The sequence below is a fragment of the Lolium perenne genome, chromosome 2, assembly GCF_019359855.2.
Source record: "Lolium perenne isolate Kyuss_39 chromosome 2, Kyuss_2.0, whole genome shotgun sequence".
Taxonomy (NCBI): Eukaryota; Viridiplantae; Streptophyta; class Magnoliopsida; order Poales; family Poaceae; genus Lolium; species Lolium perenne.
In genome coordinates, this window is record NC_067245.2 from 229,279,806 (window position 1) to 229,285,805 (window position 6,000).

A 6,000-nucleotide genomic window follows, 5' to 3' on the forward strand; every position below is an offset into this window, starting at 1 on the left:
GAATTTGGAGAAAACCATACTGGACATTACTGAGCCACATTTCGGGAATTCCGGAACTTGTCCGGAAGTTGGGCGGAAGTTCCGCTGACCGGAACTTCCGGCCAACTCCACCGGAACTTCCGGTCAGGGAATAAAAACTGCACACATAACTGCGCTGAGAGGCTTCTGCTGGATGCACCAGGGCGGAAGTTCCGCCAGCTGAGGCCGGAACTTCCGCCAGAGATAAAAAGCCTTCATAACTTCAGAACAGCCATACCATATCACCGATCAAATATATTTCTCGAAAACTTGTACCTGTCTACATCAACACACATAAATATATACCTAGTGTTGACATCAAACACACAAAACCCAAAAGGGCGGGAAATGTTCTTTCAATCTCCCCCTTTTTGGTGTTTGATGACAACACAAGTATTTGCAAGGAATGAATAATGTAAACCAACAATGTGAAAGATATAGAGGAGCTCCCCCTAGATATGAGCAATGGTACATAAGAAGCTCCCCCTATATCTTGCATCCGTCTTCCATGGGTTAGCAATACAACATAGTGATAAGCATATGGATAATAAGATCATGCACACATAGATAACCATGGAAGACTCACATACGGAGTTTACCATACACATAGATAAGGTTCCAAACACATAGATAGAGTTTACAAACCAAATAAACTAAGAACATAGTTCGACACCACAAGGATAAATAGAATCACAAACGATAAAAATCAAATCCAACACGAGCTTGTGACTCCCCCATGCAAATACCCAACGGAGAGCAACCTAATAAGGTTCTCACTCTCCCCCTTTGGCACCAAGGCACCAAAAAGGGATAGGAGAAACTACACGTCCCAAGGGTCGGCGTTAGCACAGCCGGGAGGGAGGTTCGATGTAGCGCCGGGGTAGGGAGGAGTGTGAGGAGGAGACTCGATCTCAAGACCATCCGGAGGAAGAGGAACACCATGCCGAGAAACCCACTCAGCCTCCGGAGTGATATTCTCCTCGGATCCGGGAGGAGACACTTCCACCTCAAGAGCCCTCATGATGCTCTTCTGACGAACCCGAGACTTCTTGGCTTCTGCATGCTGCTGATACTGACGGTGGTTGACTGCAGAGGTGAGGCAAAAAATCTGTCTCATGCAGCGAGCAAGCTTAGAGGCCCAGCTAGGTGGCTTCTCATCCATGGGGGGAACATCTTCTATGGGGGGGGGTGTGGCACTTGGTCCTCAGTACCTTCACTTCATGGGATGTGATGTTGAGAGGAATAGAGTGAATGAGGGTACTCTCATAAGTATCAACCCAAGTGTCCTCAATGAGCTTCATAATGTACGGAGCAAACGAGGGAAGCTTCTTCTCCATCACACATGACCACATTGTAGGATAACGTTGCATAGAAAACAAAAAAATTCCTACCGCGAACACGCAATCCAAGCCAAGATGCAATCTAGAAGACGGTAGCAACGAGGGGGTATCGAGTCTCACCCTTGAAGAGATTCCAAAGCCTACAAGATGAGGCTCTTGTTGCTGCGGTAGACGTTCACTTGCCGCTTGCAAAAGCGCGTAGAAGATCTTGATCACGATCGCTTCCGGCGCCACGAACAGGCAACACCTCCGTACTCGGTCACACGTTCGGTTGTTGATGAAGACGACGTCCACCTCCCGTTCCAGCGGGCAGCGGAAGTAGTAGCTCCTCTTGAATCCGACAGCACGACAGCGTGGTGTCGGTGGCGGTGGAGAAATCCGGCGGAGCTTCGCTAAAGCTACGCGGGAGATATGGAGGAGAGGGGGGCGGCTAGGGTTTGGGAGGGGGTGGCCGGCCACTTCAATGGGGCGGCCAGCTTGTGGTCTTGGGGTGGCCGGCCCCCTCCCTTGGCCCCTCATTATATAGGTGGAACCCCAAGTGTTGGACTCCAAGTCTTCGAATAAGACCCGAAACCAAAACCTTCCATATGAAAAGGAAACCTACCTAGGGTGGGAATCCCACTTGGGGTGGGATTCCCCCCTTCCATATGGGGGTGGCCGGCCCCTAAGGGGAGTCCACTTGGGACTCCTCCCCCACTAGGGTTGGCCGGCCATGGAGGTGGAGTCCCACCGGGACTCCACCTTCCTTGGTGGTTTCTTCCGGACTTTTCTAGAACCTTCTAGAACCTTCCATAGAACCTTCCGCATCATTTTAATTCACATAAAATGACATCCTATATATGAATCTTATTCTCCGGACCATTCCGGAACTCCTCGTGATGTCCGGGATCTCATCCGGGACTCCGAACAAATATTCTAACTCCATTCCATATTCAAGTTCTACCATTTCAACATCCAACTTTAAGTGTGTCACCCTACGGTTCGTGAACTATGCGGACATGGTTGAGTACTCACTCCGACCAATAACCAATAGCGGGATCTGGAGATCCATAATGGCTCCCACATATTCAATGATGACTTTAGTGATCGAATGAACCATTTACATACAATACCAATTCCCTTTGTCACGCGATATTTTACTTGTCCGAGGTTTGATCTTCGGTATCACTTTATACCTTGTTCAACCTCGTCTCCTGACAAGTACTCTTTACTCGTACCGTGGTAAGTGGTCTCTTATGAACTCATTCATATGCTTGCAAGACATTAGACGACATTCCACCGAGAGGGTCCAGAGTATATCTATCCGTCATCGGGATGGACAAATCCCACTGTTGATCCATATGCCTCAACTCATACTTTCCGGATACTTAATCCCACCTTTATAACCACCCATTTACGCAGTGGCGTTTGGTGTAATCAAAGTACCTTTCCGGTATAAGTGATTTACATGATCTCATGGTCATAAGGACTAGGTAACTATGTATCGAAAGCTTATAGCAAATAACTTAATGACGAGATCTTATGCTACGCTTAATTGGGTGTGTCTATTACATCATTCGTACAATGATATAACCTTGTTATTAATAACATCCAATGTTCATGATTATGAAACTAATCATCCATTAATCAACAAGCTAGTTAAGAGGCATACTAGGGACTTCTTTGTTTGTCTACATATCACACATGTACTAATGTTTCGGTTAATACAATTATAGCATGATATATAAACATTTATCATAAACATAAAGATATAAATAATAACCACTTTATTATTGCCTCTAGGGCATATCTCCTTCAGTCTCCCACTTGCACTAGAGTCAATAATCTAGATTACATTGTAATATACCTAACACCCATGGCATTCTGGTGTTGGTCATGCTTTGCCCTAGGGAGAGCTTTAGTCAACGGATCTGCTACATTCAGATCAGTGTGTACTTTGCAAATCTTTACTTCTCCATCTTCGATGTACTCGCGAATCGAGTGGTAACGCAGCTTGATATGCTTCAGCCTCTTGTGTGACCTTGGCTCTTGTGCATTGGCGATGGCACCCATGTTATCACAGTAAATGATTAATGGGTCCAATGCACTAGGAACCACACCGAGCTCTACAATGAACCTCTTCATCCATACCGCTTCTGATGAAGCCTCTGAAGCCGCTATGTACTCTGATTCTGTTGAAGACTTCGCCACCGTGCACTGCTTCGAGCTTGCCCAGCTTACTGCGGCACCATTCAATATAAACACGTACCCAGACTGTGACTTAGAGTCATCAGGATCAGTGTTCTAACTTGCATCGGTGTAACCACTTACAACGAGCTCTTGGTCACCTCCATAACAAAGAAACATATCCTTAGTTCTTTTCAAGTACTTCAGGATATTCTTGACCGCTGTCCAGTGTTCCATTCCTGGATCACTTTGATATCTGCTAGTCAAACTAACAGCATGTGCTATATCCGGTCTAGTACATAGCATGGCATACATGATAGATCCTACTGCCGAGGCATAGGGGATATTACTCATCCTTTCTCTTTCTTCTGTAGTAGCCGGTCCTTGAGTCTTACTCAAGACCTTGCACAGTAACATAGGTAAGAACCCTTTCTTACTTTCGTCCATTCTAAACTTCTTTAGAATCTTGTCCAGGTATGTACTCTGTGATAGCCCTATTAGGCGTCTTGATCTATCTCTATAAATCTTGATGCCTAATATATACGATGCTTCACCAAGGTCTTTCATTGAAAATTTATTATTCAAATAACCTTTAACACTGCTTAATAGTTCTATATCATTCCCGATCAATAATATGTCATCTACATATAATATCAGGAATGCTACAGAGCTCCCACTCACTTTCTTGTAAATACAGGCCTCTCCATGACACTGTATAAACCCGAAGTCTTTGATCACCTTATCAAAGCGTCGGTTCCAACTTCTCGATGCTTGCTTCAGTCCATAGATTGAACGTTGAAGTTTGCATACTTTGTCAGCATTTTTAGGATCGACAAAACCTTTGGGTTGTACCATATACAACTCTTCCTCAATGTCTCCATTAAGGAACGCCGTTTTGACATCCATCTGCCAAATCTCATAATCGAAAAATGCAGCTATTGCTAACAAAATCCTCACAGATTTTAGCTTCGCTACAGGTGAGAAAGTCTCATCGTAGTCAACTCCTTGAATTTGTTGGAAACCCTTTGCGACAAGTCGAGCTTTATAGACAGTAATATTACCATCAGCATCTGTTTTTCTCTTGAAGATCCATTTATTCTCGACAGCCTTTCGGCTATCAGGTAAGTCTACCAAAGTCCATACTTTGTTATCATACATGGATCCCATTTCGGATTTCATGGCTTCTTGCCATTTGTTGGAATCTGGGCTCATCATCGCTTCTTCATACGTCGCAGGGTCCTCATCATTGTTATCCACAATCATGACATTTAGACAAGGATCATACCAATCAGGAGTGGTACGTTCCCTTGTCGATCTGCGAGGTTCAGTAGTTTCCTCGTTCGAAGTTTCATGATCATTATCATTAGCTTCCTCTGTTGCCGGTGTAGGCGGTACAGGTACAACTTCGATCTTTGCGCTACTCGTCAACGAGTATAGATTCATCAGTCTCATCGAGTTCTACTTTTCTTCTAGTCACTTCTTTAGTGAGAACTTCTTTCTCAAGAAAGGTTCCGTTCTTAGCAACAAAGATTTTTCCTTCGGATTTGTGATAGAAAGTATACCCTATAGTTTCCTTAGGGTATCCTATGAAGATGCATTTCTCCGCTTTGGGTTCTAGCTTGTCCGGTTGTAACCTCTTTACATAGGCTTCGCAACCCCAAACTTTCAGGAACGACAGCTTAGGTTTCTTATTAAACCATAATTCATACGGTGTCGTTTCTACGGATTTTGATGGTGCTCTATTTAAAGTGAATGCAGCTGTCTCTAATGCATAACTCCAAAATGATAACGGCAAATCAGTAAGAGACATCATAGAACGAACCATATCTAAGAGAGTTCGATTACGACGTTCGGACACACCGTTACGTTGAGGTGTTCCCGGCGGTGTCAATTGTGAAAGTATTCCACATTTCTTTAAATGCATGCCAAACTCATAACTCAGATATTCACCTCCACGATCAGATCGTAGAAATTTAATCTTCTTATTACGTTGATTTTCTACTTCACTTTGGAATTCCTTAAACTTCTCGAAAGTTTCGGATTTATGTTTCATGAAATAGATATACCCATATCTACTCAAATCATCTGTGAAGGTTAGAACATAACGACAACCACCGCGCGATGCTACGCTCATTGGTCCACACACATCGGTATGTATGATTTCCAATAAGTCAGTAGCTCGCTCCATCATCCCACCAAATGGAGTCTTAGTCATTTTTCCCATTAGACATGCTTCGCATCTATCAAGTGACTCAAAGTCAAGTGATTCAAGTAATCCATCAGTATGGAGTTTCTTCATGCGTTTCACTCCAATATGACCAAGACGACAGTGCCACATATAAGTAGAATTATCATTCAATTTAATTTGCTTAGCATGAATGTTATGTATATGCGTATCACTACTATCGAGATCTAACAGAAATAAGCCATTCTTTTGTGGTGCTCGACCATAAAAGATATTATTCATAAAAATAGA